The sequence below is a fragment of the Sapajus apella genome, unplaced genomic scaffold (assembly GCF_009761245.1).
Source record: "Sapajus apella isolate SASKATOON/1434 unplaced genomic scaffold, GSC_monkey_1.0 scaffold6, whole genome shotgun sequence".
NCBI classification, from domain to species: Eukaryota; Metazoa; Chordata; class Mammalia; order Primates; family Cebidae; genus Sapajus; species Sapajus apella.
Genome location: NW_022436946.1, coordinates 80,237,397 through 80,256,154, shown reverse-complemented (window position 1 = coordinate 80,256,154; position 18,758 = coordinate 80,237,397). Strand labels below are relative to the sequence as shown.

General features: G+C 35.9%; 1 long non-coding RNA gene across 1 annotated transcript in view; it reads left to right on the top strand.

The window, feature by feature from the left end:
- Positions 1–6,977, top strand: part of LOC116549778 — an 18,530-nt gene extending 11,553 nt beyond the window's left edge. The window contains exon 3 of the long non-coding RNA XR_004268061.1: positions 6,947–6,977. This is a non-coding gene — a long non-coding RNA (uncharacterized LOC116549778). The remainder of the gene's footprint in view (positions 1–6,946) is intronic.
- Positions 6,978–18,758: the final 11,781 nt, after the last annotated feature.

Sequence of the window (18,758 nt, the reverse complement as noted above, 5' to 3'; positions counted from 1 at the left end):
ACACACACACACACACACACACACATATATATATCAATTCCTTAAATCAATCTGTCTTTCTCTCATATATATATATGTATATATTCCTTAAATCAATCTCTCTCATATATATACATATATACGTATATATATATGTGTATGTATATACATATATATACGTATATATATATATGTGTATGTATATACATATATATACATATATGAGAGACAGACAGATTGATTTAAGGAATTGATTCACATGATTACAGACGCTGGCAAATCCAAAATTTGCAGTTTAAGTCCAGAGGTCACCAAGCTGGAGGTCTGGGAAACAACCAGTGTTACAGCTCAAGTCTGAAGCCTTTCTACTGAGAGGCTTCTTTTTGCTTAGAGGAGGTCAGTCATTTTGTTCTCTTCAGGCTATCAAACAATTAGACAAGGTTCACCCACATTATGGAGAGCAATCTTCTTTATTCAAAGCCCATCAATTTAAATGCCCATGTCATCCAAACACACCCTCATGGAAATATCCAGAATAATGCCTGATCACACATCTGTTCACCATGGCTCAGCAACATTAACACATAAAATTAAATATCATCACAGACTCTCAATCTGTGCTTCTGCACAACAAAAGAAGCTATTTCTTTTGAAGAAAAGTGAAGAGACAACCTACATAATGGGAGGAATTTTCCACAATCTATCCATTTGACAAAAGTCTAATATCCAGAAACTACAAGGAACTTAAACAAGTTCACAAAAGAAAAGAAAAAAAAATTTAAAAGCCACTTCTTAAAAGCAGACATTTATGTAGCCAACAAACATAAAAAAAAAAAAACCCTCAATATCACTGATCATTGGAGAAATGTAAATCAAAACTACAGAGATGCCATCTCTCACCAGTCAGAATGGTGATTATCAAAAAGTCAAGAAACAACAGATGTAGGTGAAGCTATGGAGAAACAGAAGCACTTTTACAGTATTGGTGGGAGTGTGAATTAGTTCAACCATTGTGGAAGATGGCATGACGATTTCTCAAAGACCTAGAACTTGCAGACAAATTTTATTCTGAAGACTTATTTTAACAAAAAAGCATATTCAATCATGGAACTACCTGTCATTAAGAGAAAAATGGATACATTTTCAGTAAAATTTTACTTTTTATGTTTAGTACTTATCAAATGTACAAACACACATACACACACACACACACACACATATATATATATATATACATACACCACACACACAAATTATTATAATTTATCATTGACTAATGCAAAATAAAATAACTCTTCACTTCAAAGTATAAGATTTGTTTTCCACAGGACATACAATGACTTTAATTTTAATAAAAGGCAATAAAATAGGCTGCTGGTAGCTTGGTTTAGACTACTTTTTGAAAGATTCTCCCCCCAGGCCTGAAAGCTTAGGGGAATGAATAACTCCTCTCTTCTCAGACCTAGTCCCAAGGTGCAAAGCCACTTGTGCCAGCAGCAAGCATCAGCAAGATAGCAGAAGCTGGGAGAGAGCTTGCCAGAAGACACATACCCACTGAAGATCAAGAGAAAGGCCACCTGAGTATTACATAGCAGTTACATCAGACTGGGACACTTACTGTTTACAAGAGACTATGAAACTCCTGCCCCATCCTCACTTGGGGCTAATGCCATTTTAGGCCTCAGCCCGTCTGCACCCAGACACTCATTAAAACAGCGTGTTCCTCCACACCACCTTGTGTTGTTTATTAGTGCATTCTCAGGGTTTGAACCAATAATTGAACCAATAATAGAGCCTTGCATTTGGTGCCAAAACCTGGGAGGGGCTCCAGTCCACATCTCCACCCAGAGAGCAGGCCATAGCAGCCAGACAAATGAAGCTCCTCAGCCTCCAGTTGTCTCTCCACAAGCACATAGGTCACTTATCTCACCAGGGAGTTAACAGAGAAAAATCTGCATGGCCTCTCGGTTTCTCTGGTCCAAAAATCCAACATTGGTCCAAGAAGGCTTAGACATGTGCTAGGCACTCACTAACCATCTGGTCTTAGGGGATGCCTCTAAGTCATTTGATCCCATTCTCCGAACGAAATAGGCAGCAGTGATGATTGCTCCTTTTATAGGCACCCTCTGGCCATCCAGTATGGTCTCCTTTATCCTATTCTCCTGAGCCTACCTTCAGTTATGGGAAATTCCCAGTCTTCCACCCCAAAAGACAACCCTTTACGCTGCCCCAGCAACTACCAACTCTTCAGCCAGGCCAAAGATAACCCTGATGATAGCAGGTAAGCTGGTATGTTTTTTAATTGATGCTAGGGAAACCTACTGTGCTTTACTTAATTTTTCAGGATCCAGTCCTCCCAAGTCTCTGTTGTGGGAAGTGATGGACAAGTCTCCAAACCTCGAGCTACCCCTCCATTCTTTTGCTCCCTGCATAACTTTTACTTGACTCACTCTTTCTTATTCCTGCCCTCAAGCCCAACTCTGCTCCTAAGCAAAGACATTCTTTCAAACTCCACACTACTCTACACTTCTACATTCCCTATAGTACCCAATGCATCCACCCAGACACCTCCAGTACTTCTAACTTTCTTCTACTCCTCCAACCTCCCACCCTAAAACATGCAACCTTTCTTTATCCCCCATTCATAGTTAACCCCACTGTTTGGGATACTTCCACACTCTTAGTTGCAAAACACCACACCCCATCTGCATTACCCTTAAAATCTCCACCCAGTTCCTGTCACAGAAGCAGCATCCAGTCACCCAAGTGGCTCTCATAGGCCTAAATCCTATCATTTCTCACCTCCTTGCCAGTCACCTACTCCGCCCAACAAACAGTCCCGGACCTCAGGCTCCTTAACCAAGCTGTACTCCCAGTATGTACAGCAGTTCTTAACCCATACACTTTAATTTCTGCAATTAACTCCAATACTACCCATTTTCTTGTCCTTGACCTAAAGGATGCTTTTTTCGTCCTTTTCATCCTGATTTTCAAAACCTCTTTGCCTTTATGTGGGAAGACCTCGACACCCACCTTTCACACCAGCTCACCTGGTGTGCACTACCTCAAGGTTTCAGAGATGGCCCCTACCTTTTTGGACAGGACCTAGCTCATGATCTCTGTACCTTATCCCTAAAACCATCCACTCTCCTTCAATATGTTGATGATCTGCTCCTGTGTAGCCCCTCTTAAAAAGACTGCAATGCCCATACTATCTCTCTTTTAAACTTCTTAGCAGAACGAGGGTATTTGGTCTTCCCTAAAAAAGCACAAATATGCACCTTCTCATTCACCTACCTAAGCCTAGCCCTTACCTTGCAAACTCAAAGGCTCACAACTCACTGCATATCCTTCCTCCAGTCCCTCCCACCTCTGCAAACTAAGTAAGAAATTGTCTCTTTCCTAGGAACTAGTGGGATACTTTAGGTTCTGGGTTCTATCCTTTGCTCTATTTGCCAAACCATTATACCAAGCTGCTAAAGTCCTTCTCCATGAGCCTTTAAACACTACACAGGCTATTAACCAACCTTTCTGTCTACTCCAAAAGGCTCTCACCTCAGCACCCATCCTCACTGTCCTAGACCTCACCAAACCTTTCTCCCTCTATGCTGATGAATGGCATGGAGTTGCACTAGATGTTCTAACCCAGTCTAAAGGATCCACTCTCCAGGTTGTTGCCCTCCTCTCTAAACAGCTTGAAGCCACAGTTCTTGGATGGCCTACCTACCTCCAAGCATTGATGGCAGCTGCTGTCCTCACCTTTGAAAGCCTAAAACTATCTCTTCATGTCAAGCTAACAGTTTATTCAACCCATAACATCAAATACACGCTAGCTCACCACAGTGTATTAAGTCTGTCTCATCTCTGCCCCATGGCTCCTCTAACTATATGCTTTATTCATAGAAATTCCCCAAATCACCATGGTAATCAGCTTCTGTCTAAACCCAGCCACAGTCTTACCTGAAGCTATACCTCCCAAGACCCTGCACACTTCTGTGGAGACACTGTTCAAACCTTTCTTATAACCTTTCCAAACCTAACAGACCAACCCCTTCCAGATGCCTCTTTTACTTGGTTTGTAGATAGCAGCTCCTTCCTACATTGAATCAAGGATGCCAACATGCTGGCTATGCCATAGTGTCGCTCCCCCTACACTACTGAAGCCAATTTTCTCCCCCTGGGCACCACCTCCCAAAAAGCTGAGCTCATTACTCTCTCTTGAGCTCTCACTTTAGCAGCCAGACAACCAATTAACATATATTCAGATTCTCATTATGGGTTCCACATACTGCCCTCACACTTGTCCATATGGGAAAAAGGGGTTTCCTGACTGCAAAAAACACTCCTGTCATAAATGGCTCTCTCACTACCAAATTGCTTCAAGCTGCCAGGCTCCCACAGAAAGTTGCCATCATTCATTGCAGGACCACCAAACCCCAGACAATTCTATATCTGCCGGAAATGCTCTAGCAGATTAGGTAGCCAAACAAGTAGCCATACACCCTGTCCAAGGCCAGTTTGTCCCTGTCCTCATTCTCTCCTCTTTACTCCTTAGAAGAAAAGGAGGACTTACAAGCCCAAAACCTTCAAAAGCAGGGAACATGGTATGTCAAGGAAGGGTGCTTCATTCTTCCTTGCTCTCAAACAATCCCTATCCTCCAAAGCCTCCAAAACTCCATGTTGTTTACAAACCTCTCTTGCAACTTATCCACCCTATTTTCACTTGTCCTCACCTTTCCAGCCATGTTCAAGAGATTACCCAGTCCTTCTCTATCTGCCACTCAGTGTCACCCCAGGGCTCCCTCTGGCCCCCGCCTTTTCCTATCCACCAAGCCCGAGGCCAGATACCTGGGCAGGATTGGCAAATAGACTTCAATCACATGTCACCCGATAAATGGCTCCACTATTTTCTAGTCTTTGTCTGCACTTTCTCTGGGTGGGTAGAAACATTCCCAACAACTTCAGAAGATGCAAATATCACCACATGCAAACTCTCATCATGCATATCATTCCCTGTTTGAACTCCCAACATCCATCCAGTTTGGTAACAGGCCTGCGTTTTATCAGCCAAATTACCCAAGGTGTCTCTACATCCTTAGGAATAAAACGGGTTCTCTACACACCCTACTGGTCTCAGTTGAAAAAGTCAACTCTGTCCTTAAAGTCCAACTCACCAAGCTGGCTCTAGAAACCTGCCAGTCATGGACAAAAAAAATCTCCCCTTTGCCCTCATGACACTCTGTGCAACACCAAAAGCACCCTCTTGCTATAGTCCCTTTGAAAGAATATATGGTTGAAATTTTGTCTTAGGGCCTCCACCCTTACCAGTTGGGTAGGACTTAGTCCATTCAGATGGTTGAGGGTACTAGAATTTAATTTTTTATTTACAAATTCTAGTCATTATTTTTGTAGGTTTCTTAAGGCTTTCCATTAAAATTGTCAGGTGGTCTATGAATAGTAAGTTTAACTTCATGTATAACAAAATGCTTTAAATATACTTTTCTTGACTTATTTCACTGTTTAGAATCACTAATCTAATGTTAAATAGGAATGATAAGGATAAATATCCTTTCTCTTTTCACCAACTATAGAGAATAAATATTTAGTCTTTCATACCAAACATAATATTGCCATATGATTTTTTTTTTAGATCCCCTTTATAAGGTTAAAGACATTTCTTTATATTTCCAAGTTGCAAATGAAAGAGTTCATATCATTACTGGATGTGGGATTTTTATCAAATAATTATTTTGTAGCTAAAAAAATAATTATAGGGTTATTCTCCTTTATTTTGTTACTACCACAGCTTATATTGATTAATTTTTGAAGGTTAAACCAGCCTTGCTTTATTTGTAATGTACTATTGTTACTGCCTGATGGGTTCACCTTGCCTACCACCTAGACAGAATCTATTTATCATGAGAGGGAATTGCAATGGAGAAAGAATAATTCGCATACAACCACCTATGTGGGAGATCGGAGTTTTATTATTACTCAGGTCGGTCTCTGTTAGCATTCGGGGATCAGAGTTTTTAAAGATAATTTGGTGGGTAGGGGCTTGGGAAGTGGGGAGCATTGATTGGGCATGCTGAAGATGGAATCATAGGGGGAAGTTGAAGTTTTTTTTTTTTTTTTTTTTTTTTTTTTTTTTTTAATGTCTTCTGTTGCTGGGTGTGATGGCAGAACTGACTGGGCTAGATTACTGGTCTGGGTGGTGTCAGCTGATCCATCAAGTGTAGGGTCTACAAAATATCTCAAGCAATCATCTTAGGTCTTACAATAGTGATGTTATCACCAGGAGCAATTTGGGAAGTTTCAGACTCTTGGAGCCAGAGGCTACATGACTCCTAAATTGTAATTTCTAATCTTGTAGCTAATTTGTTAGTCCTGCAAAGTCAGTCTGGACACCAGGCAAGAAGAGGATCTTTTCAGGGAAAGGGCTGTTATCAATTTTGTTTCAGAGTCAACCCATGAACTGAATTCCTTCCCAAAGTTAATTCAGCCTATGCCCAGGAATGAACAAGGACAGATTAAGGATTAGAAGAAAGAGTCGGTTAGATCTGATCTCTTTCACTGTCATAATTTCCTGAGTTATAATTTTGCAAAGACAGTTTCACTATTATTTTAATATTAATGATTTAATTTGCTAACATTTTTAAAGATTTATAAATTTAAGTTTATGAAAGATACTGGACTTTATAATAATTTTCTCTTTGTGTTTTTATGATTTCAGTATCAGGGTAATGCTGGCCTCATAAAATGAGTTTGTGATGGGGGTCAGGAAATGCCACCACAAAATATGGAACCTTGGCATTTGCAAAAACAGCAGAAACAGAAAGGTCTCTCTGACCTTCTCCCACTGTTCTCCCTCCCCTGAAGTATGCCATAAAATAATTATCTGCCTTTCCTCTAATGTAGGTCATAAGACCATTCTTTCAGAGTGATGCTCCATATACCTAGAGGAAAGGACAGAAAGACACAGAGACAGAGAAGAATCTGAACATACGGGCTTGCTATGTTCCCCCACCTACCCTCCCCCCCAGTTTATTATCACTAGATTATACCTGTTTTTTCAAATCATACTTCTACATACATATTCTTCATCAAACCTAAGCATAAAAATACATACTTTCCCCTGTTTATTTGGGTATTTATCTTTGAAGTCTCCCATGTCACTTAAAATTTATATTAATCTGTATGTGTTTCTCTTGTTAATCTGTCTTTTGTTTATAGTGGCCTCAGCCATACAACTGGCTATGGGTGAAGAAAATATATCACTTCATTTCCTCCACATTTCGAAGTTCTCTCACATCTGTTATCTGATATTATTTTCTAAAAGGTCAGTTTGGCCATGCATGGTGGTTCACGGTCGTAATCCTAGCACTTTGGGAGGCCTAGGCAGGTGGATCATCTGAGGTCAGGAGTTTGAGACCAGCCTGACCAATATGGTGAAATCTCATTTCTACTAAAAATACAAAAATTAGCTGGACATATTGGCATGCACCTACAGTCCCAGCTAGTTGGAAGGGTGAGACAGGAGAATTGCTTGAACCCAGAAGGTGGTGGTTGCAGTGAGCTGAGATAAAGCCACTGCCCTCCAGCCTTGGTGACAAAGCTAGACTCTATCTAAAAATTTTTAAAAAAGCTCAGTTTATAGATCTTCATGTTTCATTTATTTTCATCCCACACATTTGCAGAATAATATTCAATCCAATATTGAATATTATTTGGAAAAGTGCGTAAAAATTTCTGAAGCTTTTTCAAAAGCTCCCTCTATTCTGGTTCTATGCTACATGTATTCCTACTGTTTCTGTCTCCCTCAGGTCTGATCTCTATCTCCTTGACTCCATGAGACTGTCATCTTCTGCTTGGGCATCCTCTTTTTGCACTTTAGTCTGGAAACTGTGATGACTAGATATAGAAAACTAGATGACTACAGCCCTTGGTTAATTTATTTCCTATCTCTCAGAAATCAAAGTTCACTACTGTCTGTTTTCTAACTCTTAAAAACATTATTTCTTCTTTCACCATTTTTCTAATTTTGTAGGAATTGTATATATATTTACATTTTCTCTATTTGGATCTTATAAAAATAATCCACCCCCCCACCCACACACACACAGCCACACTCACAAAGGCTGTTCATTCAGTTTCTCTGGACAAACCTAACTAATGAAGCTGTTAATTCCTTACAGTACTTCCTTTCCCCTTCTTCTTTGGAACTGGAAATGTCTGTAATTGTTCTACTATGCCACACTTACTATTACACTTTGGGAACAGGTAATTTGATTTTTTGTTTAATTGTCTCCTAGATGGAGAGGAATTTGCCAAGGGATGGGTCATATTAATTAACTGATTTTCAATTTTGCATTTGTCTTTTATTTAGGGTATTTTCTATTAGCATATACAGTAAAATGCTGTGTTTTAAAGTAATTTTTATAAATTCTTTTCTTTATCAAAGAATTTATCAATTTCTTTATCAAAGAAATTATCAATCAAGCATAATATATGTACAAACACTTATACAACACACATGCACACATATACATACACACACATATGTATATGTGTCGCTTGTATTTCAACTCAGTGACGGGTGAGCCACAGAAACATTAAATAATGAAATTATCATCAAACTTCGGAAGAGAGGAAAAAATGCTGGCTAGGGAAAAAATGAAAACACAACTCCAAATAGATCTTGTTTTGCAGATGTGACTTTAAACCTCCATAAATAATTTACGTAATTTTAAACAAGAAGAAACTTTTTAAAAAGACAATGATTGCATTTCAGAGACAAAATGAAAGTGGAAGCAAACTGTATATTTTTATGTTTTACTCCTGTTTTTCTTAAATAAATGAAAACCTAATTTGAACACTTTTCTTCCCAGTTTGCCTGAATATAACCTAAAATTATTCCACAGAACCAGTTAAAGATATTCCTCTTTTTTTCCTTGAGCTGCATAATATGACATTATATAGATGTTTTGTGGTACATTTAATTCCCTATTGGTTTTTCTTTCTATTTATTTGCACTTACAAATTATACATTTTTGTTTTAGGATTGTTTTTAGTATATCTTTGGAATAGATTCTTAGCAATGTGATTGCCGAATTAAAAAAATACATGTATAAGTAGATTTACTAGGTATGGTCAAACTTTCCGCCTGATTCAAGTATTTTGCACCCTAGCAATTTGTAAAACAGCTTGTTTTCTCACAGACTCAATAGCTAAATATGTAGTCAAATGTTTGGATTTGCCTATCTGTAAAATGGAAAATGCTTTCCTCAGTATAGTTTAAATTTGCATTTCTGTAAGTGAAGCTGAATTTCCTTTTATATGGTAAAGAAAATTTGCATTTTTTTCCTGTGGACCCTCTTCACATTATTTACCCATTTTCCCATCATGTTTTAGGCTTTTCATTTTCTATTTTTAGAAGATTTTTATATATTAAGAACATTTATGGTTAGTCTTTACTGTGAATTGCAAATAAAATTTGCTTATGGTGGTGCCGTTAGCTATCAGAAAGTTTTTTTAGGTTAGAGTTGAATTTATCCATCTTTCTGTTGTTGGGTCTGGATTTTAAATCAAGTAGAAAAAATTTACCTCATTCCCAAGTTTTAATTTCATCCATGTTTTATGACTTGAATATTTTAGATTCTTAGATGTAAATTTTTGACCCATTTGAAATAACTTTTGTGTAGACTGTGAGAAAAGGGTCTAATTAAATATTTTTTCTTTTAAGCTTATTTGTATTGAGTTCATTTTATTAAGAATTTTAATAAGTTATTTTCTCCTACAAATTAAAGAGGCTACTTTCATTGCATATTACATTTCCACATATGACTTGGTTTGTGTATTATTTTATTTGTACTGTTGGTCCTGTTGTTTATTTATGAACCAATAATTTATCATTTATTTAGATATCCAATAACAATTTTCCCAGTCATTGCTGTTCCTTTTTGTGCTTTTTGTGATAATTCTTGCTTGCTTAAACTTCAAACTGATGGTCTATAATGAGCTTAATCTAACTCAGGCAAAACAATCAGACAAATAAATAAAAGCAAAAACTTAATGGTATTGTAATTAGTTTTGGATTAAATATACTTGGGAAAAATTGATACCTTTATGGTATCGAATTTTCTTATTCAAAGATGCTATATGCATTCTCAATTGTTTAAGCTACTCTTCTGTCCTTTGGAAGTGTTTTACCATAGTCTTAGTAAGCTTTTAGCTGTTTTCCATTAAGCTTATGGTTAAGCCATCAGATTTCTTTTACAATACTTTCAGATATTGTTGCTGTCAGTGATTTGGCCCCACCTCCATGTATTTTGGGACTCGTGGAGTTACTTTGTCACTTGGTTTTATGACTTAATTGGCTGTGATAATTTTTGTTGTTTTGTTCATTTTTGTGCTATATTTTGTGGGATGATTTAGGGATATTAAAAAACTGCTGTCCGTGTAACTTTGTGGGGCATGCTCAAAAATTTGGAATCTACATATTTTCTAATACAAAATTTCTGTCACCAGATATGCAAAAAATATTTCAAAGATTAGGCGATAATTATCCCAAATACACACATCCAATTGCAGAAATGGTATCATGTATAAAATCCTGCTATTTATTGCTTATTAATTAAGATAGACAAAGCAAATAGAATCTGCAAGAAGCAGGATAATTGATTTGGAACCAAACATTTTAGTTTGCTTTGTCCAGCTGTCCCTCTCAATATGTGATCTTTGGCCCTATTTTCATTCCCTACCTCAAAGAAAGCAAATATTTTGGTTCAAAGAAAAAATTTCCATTTAATCCATAATTAATTGTCATATGCAGAAGAGATTTTGTGAATTATTTTACAACGTTGGTCTCAGTGAAATTTAATCATGTTATGTAAATAGAATATTTACGATGAGCTTTTTTCCCCCCCATAAATATTGCAAATAAGTTTGTAAATTCAGGGGCAAGGAATTACTGAACAAACATCCAGATTGTTAACATACAACCATTTCCATTAAGGGAAATAAGCAACTTGCTAGCTAAATTAGGGCCTTTTTCAAAAAGTGTTCTCAGAAGTACTATTTTTCATTTACATTTCATTCACTCCCAGTGGCAAGGAAAGCTGCAGAAGTTTGTTGTTGTTGTTGTTGTTTCCTAGCTGACACATTGCAACCTGAAATAGAGTTGTTAGGCTGTTACTAAGGAAGATAAACAGAATGGATATTGAGTATGCAGCCATCCTTCTCTGCCACAGGATTAGACTACAATTACCATCTGTCTGGTTGCCTCTTTTTTAGTCTGAATAAGAAAAAAAAAATTGTAATACTTGTAAGTTAAAATTTGAAGATAGCATTTTAATAGTTTTATTTATTTATTTTCTTTGCACTTTCCCCCGTAACTACAGGTGTCATTTATTATTTAGCTATCTTTAAAAATCCAGACAACACAAACATAACAAAAGCATTTGTTGTTTGAAGGATTTGGCACTCATTCTGAAAAACAAAAAAATAAGTATGCCATTCAATCCTTATCTATATAAATCCTTTGTTTGTTTGTGTTCAACATGTTTAAGCATTCTACTGGTTTTTGTTTAAAAAATCAGTACAGCAACCATAAAAAGTTTAACACCCAAGCAGATCAAGATGAATGTGGCCATTCTTGTTAAGTAGTACATTGTTTGCTCTATAGAAATAAGATATATTACCAGGATAAAATGATATATATTATTTCTGCAGCATCTTATAACCACACTCCATTAGAAATGATTACCACCACAATGCTGTATGGGCTGAACAGGTTCATATTTCTCTAAGACACAAGGGCAAGAAAGAGGCCAGCTGCCAGGACAGTATGACCCAGTCTACTGCTCTGCCTGACCTGTGTCAGGAGTAATCTCAATCAAAGCTGTAACCATCACCATGTTAGCCACGGCACTTCTAACACTGGTGACTTATTGTTGCAACACTGGGTCTAAAAATAACAGCCATCCATCAGTGTCAGTGCATGAAAAACTGAATTTTATCATAATTTAAGAGAATTGTGGACTATACTAATGACATAAATCAGTTTCGTTACTGTAATTTGTTTCTTTAATTCAGCTAATAATGAGTGTATTCATAGATATATTCTTCTTTCATACAAGAAGAAGTTCAATAAATACCTAATTCTAATGTTTAGCCTAAAACCATATTGAAAGCATTGAATTATTTAGGGATGAATATTACGTGCTAATGAACCTCATTTTTTAAAACTTTTAGTTTAGGTTCAGGGGTACACATTCATGCTTGTTATATAGATGAATTGTGTGTTATGGGGGCTTGGTTTACAGATTATTTTGCCACCCAGGTAGTAAGCATAGTACCTGGTAGGTAGTTTTTGAATCCAATTTTAATCTTATAATAGCATAGAAGATTTCACAAATGAATCCTCAGCATGATCCAACTAAACAGTTGTATTCATAACAGTTATGGGGGAGAATCTGGAAGTTCAAAGATGGACATAGATATTGATTTGATTCACCAAACTGATATTTTTTCAACAGCCTATTTAGAGTAAATCTTTACTAACAATCAGAAACTAATCAACCTTAATAGTAGAGATAAGTGATCCAAATTATTGAGCCACAATTATTTTTAGGTAGTTTTACAATATTAAATGATTTTTTCAATTTATATTATTATTATTTTTTAAACTACTTTGTTTGCTTATAGTATTGTGAGTTAGAAGATTTCATTCTGGCTTGCCGTATTAGATACAGTTGAATTTATCCATCTGGTGCTACTTAAAACATCCCCTAATATTACAAATTTCTTGTCTAAAATTTGATTAAATTTGTACAATTATTCTACCCTCTTCAGAGGTTAGTTACATCAAACCACATATTAGTGATCTATTTAGACATATGGGGGAAAATAAATTCAGCACTATATATGGTAAGAAATCAGAGAAATCCATTATCAAATGTAAGCTCTGAGACTTGATAACTGAGCTCAGTTTTTATTCATTCAACAAATATTCATTAAGCAATAACAGCATTTCAGGTAATAGTCTAAGAGCTGAGAGTGCGGCAATAAATTCAACACATTAAGTTCTTTATTCTCAACGACATGATAGAGGAGTAAAAATTTAAAAATAAACACAAATATGAGTTTCAGTTGGTAATATTATTATCAAGAAGAATAGGCAGATTGAGAGCATTGGAGAGCCAGTGGAGGTTGCAGAGACATTTTAGTAGCTGCAGAAAGGAAATGAACATAGGACAGGAGGGAGAAATAGCAAGGAAGCATGTGAGGTTATTATGCAACAAGCAAGGGAGACAGGAGGTGAAGTTAAAAAGAAAACCAAGAATCAGATCATTTGGGCCTTTGGACCATAATAAGCACCTTAAATTTTGGATTTAACTCCAACTTTTTAACTGACAGTTTTTTTGTTGTTGTTGTTTGTTTAAATTTAAGAGGGAGTCTCACTCTGTCAACCAGGTTGGAGTGCAATGGCGTGATCTTGGCTCACTACAACCTCTGCCTCCCAGTTCAAGCGATTCTCCTTCCTCAGCTTCCTGAGTAGCTGGGACTACAGACAAGTGCCACCACACCTGGCTAATTTTTTGTATTTTTAGTAGAGACAGGGTTTCACTATGTTGCCCAGGATGGTCTCTAACTCCTAACCTTGTGATCCAACTGCCTTGGCCTCCCATAGTGCTGGATTACAGGCATGAGCCACTGTGCCCAGTCCTGACTGAGAGTTTTTAAAAGATCACGCCGGCTACTTAGTTTAGTGAGTTGATATTATAACATAATATCGACCTTGGTGGTTTTAAGAACAAACATTTATTTTTTTACACTTTTGGTGGCTGGAAGTCAAGATCAGGGAACTAGCATGGTTATTTTCTTACAGAGGGCCCTCTTCCTGGTTTATAAACAGCACCTTTTCCACAAGGTGGAAAGAGAACTATTTCACCTCTTTTATTTTTATATGGGCATTAATTTGATAAAGAGAATCTCACCCTCATGACCTAATGTAAAGCTTATTACCTCCTAAAGGCCTCATCTCCAAGTACCATTGCACTAGGATTAGGGTTTCCACATAAATTTTGGAGGGGCATAAGCATTCAGTCCATGGCACTATCATGAAAAGAACAGACTGTGTGAGTATAGGGGAAAGAGACAAGGTCTTATGGCAAGGAAACTTATTGGCAACTATTACAATAGTCTAAACTCTAGTCAGTAAATGGTAGTAATTTAGATCATAGTATAGTGGTAGAAGTAGTGACAAGTGGACACTTTTTTGACAAACTGCAGTCTTTGCTAGTATGTTGTATGTGAATTATGATAAAATCTTCATGTAAAGAACAACTTGATTAGCTTCTCCAAACTTTTATCTCAGATATGTAATGGAGAACTTATTTACCATAACACAGGGTTGTAAAAACTAAATTTCAATGTAGGAAAGCATTTATAATTATTGTATCATATACCAACATATGTAATATAAAATAATTATAATATTGTATAATAGATAATAAGTAGCAATGTAACTTGAGACCCAGGATAAAAATTGTTTTAAACTTCTCTAGTAATAGGCAAAGTAAAGTTGTAGGACTTGTTTTTTCTATATACGTATAGGGATTTTCTATCCCAAACGCTTTTGTTCTTGTGTCTCTGCAGTTAGTACTATAACATCTATCTTTTTAATCAGGTAGAAGCAATTTAAATTTATGCCAAGTTAAATTACTTTAGAAGTCATGATGTATCAACATATATCAAGGCCTTCAGTTTCCTTTACGGTTAGTCACTTGACCCTAAAACCAGAAGACAGCACTGCTTCTCATCCCTATTCAGGGGTGGCATACTCAGTAAATGATAGAGATGTGTGGCACTTTGTCATACATTGCATTTATATAATTATTATAAGAAAAATTTAAAAAGCAAATAATAAAGTATAAAATTGAATTTGTATTAATATTCACATAATATTTTCAAATTTCTAGATAGTTGAGCTTCCTTCCATGAATACCTATATCAATCAGTCAGTCTATCTTGATAGATAGCTACCTATCTTTATGCAAGTATTTTTTAGTTTTTAATACTGTTTTACACTTGAAATGTCTACATTCAATTCCCATTCATGTTATATTGTTCCAGGGGAGATTATTTGTTCTTGAGGGAAACCGTCAATGAGAACATATTAAAAACAAGAAAATAGTGTCCTTAGCTTGGAATAGTCTATTAATAATTTGTAGCCTCTTGTAGATAAGACTGCTCATCAAAATTATATATATATATGATTTTATGTGACTATGTAGACCTACATTTTTAGAAGCAAATTTAATATTCTTTTAAAACATGAGAAAAATAAATGAGTAATGATTTTTTTTGCATGCAATTTCCCTCTCTTGGAAATGAGCAATAATCTCAAATGATATATTTCTCAGTTAAAATTAATTCATTTTTCTGAACTATCACTTCAAAACTATCTTTTAGGGAATCAATTTCTTCCTGGTTTAGTCTTGGGAGGGTGTATTAGGAATTTATCCATCTGTTCTAGGTTTTCTAATTTTTGTGTGTAGAAGTGTTTATAGTAGTTTCTAACAGTTGTTTTTATTCCCATGGGGTGAGTAGAAACATTACCTTTGTCATTTCTAATTGTGTTCCTGTTTTGTTTGGATCTTTTCTCTTTTATTTATTAGTCTAGCTAGTGGCCTATTTTATTATTTAAAAAAACAACTATTGGATTCATTGCTCTTTTAAATGGTGTATCATGTCTCAATTTCCTTCAGTTCTGCTCTGGTTGGTTACTTCTTGTCTTCTGCTAGCTTTGGGCTTGATTTGTTCTTGCTTCTCTAATTCTTTCAATTTTGAAGATAGGTTGTTAATTTGAGATCTTTCTAACTTTTTGATAGGAGCATTTATTACTATGAATTATCCCTTTAACACTGCCTTAGCTGTGTCCTAGAGACCCTGGTATGTTATATCTTTGTTCTTATTAGTTTCAAAGAACTTCTTGATTTCTGACGTGATTTCATTATTTACCCAAAAGTTATTTAGGAGCATGTTGTTTAATTTCCATGGAATTGCACGGTTTTGAGCAATTTTCTTAGTGTTGACTTCTATTTTTATTGTCCTGTGGTTTGAGAGTGTGCTTGGTATGATTTTGGTTCTTTTACATTTGTTGAGGATTGTTATATGTCCAATATGTGGTCAATTTTAGAGTATATACCATGTGACAATAAGAAGAACCTATATTCTGCTGTTTTTAGGTGGAGAGTTCTGAAAAAGTCTATCAGATCCATTTGGTCCAATGTTGAGCATAGGTCTTGATCATCTTTGTTAATTTTCTGCCTCTGTGATATCAGCCAAGAAGAAAATGATTCCCTGAATAGACCAATAACAAGATCTGAAACTGAATCAGTAATAAATAGCTAACGAACAAACAAAAAAGCCCAGGACCTGATGGATTAGCAGCCGAATTCTATCAGATATACAAAAAAGAGCTGGTACCCTTTCTATTGAAGCTATTGAAAAACAAAACAAAACAAAATAAGCTAGAGAGACTCCTCTTCAAATCATTCTTGTAGATACCAGTATCATTTTACCAAAATCTGTCAGAGACACACACAAAAAAGAAAACTTTGGGCCAATATCTTTGATAAACATTGACGCAAAAATATTTCATACAATATTTGCAAACTGAATCCAGCAGCATATTCAAAAACTAATCCACCATGATCAAGCAGGATTCTTCCCAGATATAAAGTTGATTCAACATTCACAAATCAATAAATGTGATTAGTCACATAAACAGAACTAAAGACAAAAACCACAGGAGTATCTCAGTAGACACAGAAAGACTTTTCATAAAATTTAACACCCTTTCATGTTAAAAACTCTCAATAAACTAGGTAATGAAGGAACATTCCTCAAAATAATAAGAGCCATTTATGACAAATCCATAGCTAACATTATAGTGAATGAGTGAAAACTGAAAACATTCCTCTTGAAAACTGGCACAAGACGAGGATGCTCTCTCTCACCAGTTCTATTCAACATAGAAGTTCTAGTCATAACAATCAGGCAAGAAAAAGAAATAAAGGCATCCAAATAAGAAGAAAGGAAGTTCAACTACCTGTGTTTGTAGACAACATGACTCTATATATAGAAAACCCTGCAATCTCAGCCCAAAAGCTCTTCCAGTTGGTAAACAACTTCAGTAAAGTTGTAGGATACAAAATCAATGTAGGAAATCATTAACATTCCTATAAACCAACAGCAGCCAAATCAAGAGCCAAATCAAAATGTCAATCTCATTTACAATTGCCACAAAAGAATAAAATACCTAGAAATAAAGCCAACTAGGGAAGTGAAAGATATCTACAATAAGAAGTACAAATAACTACTCAAATAACTCAGAGAAGACACAACAAATGGAAAAACACTCCATGCTCACGGATAGGAAGAATCAATATCATGAAAATGGCTACACTGCCAAATGGAACTTATAGATTCAATGCTATGCCTATCAAACTACCAATGACATTCTTCACAGAACTAGAAAAAACTATTTTAAAATTCATATAGAACCAAAAAAAGAGCTCAAATAGCTAAGGCAATCCTAAGCAAAAAGAACAAAGAAGGAGGCATCACATCATTCAACTTCAAACTCTATTTACTACAAGACTCTAGCAATCAAAACGGCATGAAACTGGTACAAAAACAGACATAGACCATATGGAACAGAACAGAGGGCCCAGAAACAAGGCTGCCCATCTATGACTATCTGATCTTTGTCAAAGCTTGGGAAAAACAAGCAATGGGGAAAAATATTTCATCACACAAGTATTAAGCTCAATACCCAGTAGTTATGTTTTCTGTTCCTCTCTACTCCTCCTACCATCCTATTCAATAAATGGTGCTGGGATAACTGACTAGCCATATGCAGAGGATTTTTACTAGACTCCTTCCTTATATCATATAAAAAATAACTCAAAATGGATTAAAGTCTTAACTGTAAACCCCAAAACTATAGAAACCCTAGAAAACAACCTAAGCAATAGCATTCTGGGCACAGGAATGGGCAAAGATTTCATGACAAAGACCCAAAAACAATTGTAACAAAAGCAAAAAATGACAAGGGAGATCTAATTAAACTTAAGAGATTTGGAACAGCAAAATAAACTATCAGACAACATATAGGATGGGAATAAATTTTTGTAATCTATGATTCCGACAAAGGTCTAATATCCAGCATCTATAAGAAACTTAAAGTTACAAGAGAAAAACAACCCCATTTAAAAGTGGGCAAAGCACATATACAGACACTTTCCAAAAAAAGACATCCTGGTGGCCTGGACGCACATGATAAAAAGCTCAATATCACCGATCATTAGAGAAATACAAATTAAAACCACAATGAGATACAATCTCATGCCAGTCAGAATGCCTATTATTAAAAAGTAAAAAACAAAAAACAAAAAGATACTGGCAAGGATGTAGAGAAAAAGAAACACTTTTATACTGTTGCAGTATAAATTAGTTCAACCATTACTGAAGGCAGAGTGGTTTAAGGCCTAAAGGCAGCCATTCGATCCAGCAATGCTATTACTGGATATGTATAGAAATAGCTATAAATCATTCTATTATAAAGACACATACACACATATGTTCATTCCAGCACTATTCACAATAGCAAAGACATAGAATCAACCTAAATGCCCATCAATTACAGTTCGGATAAAGAAAATGTGGTACATATACACCATGGAATACTATGCAGCCACAAAAATAACAAG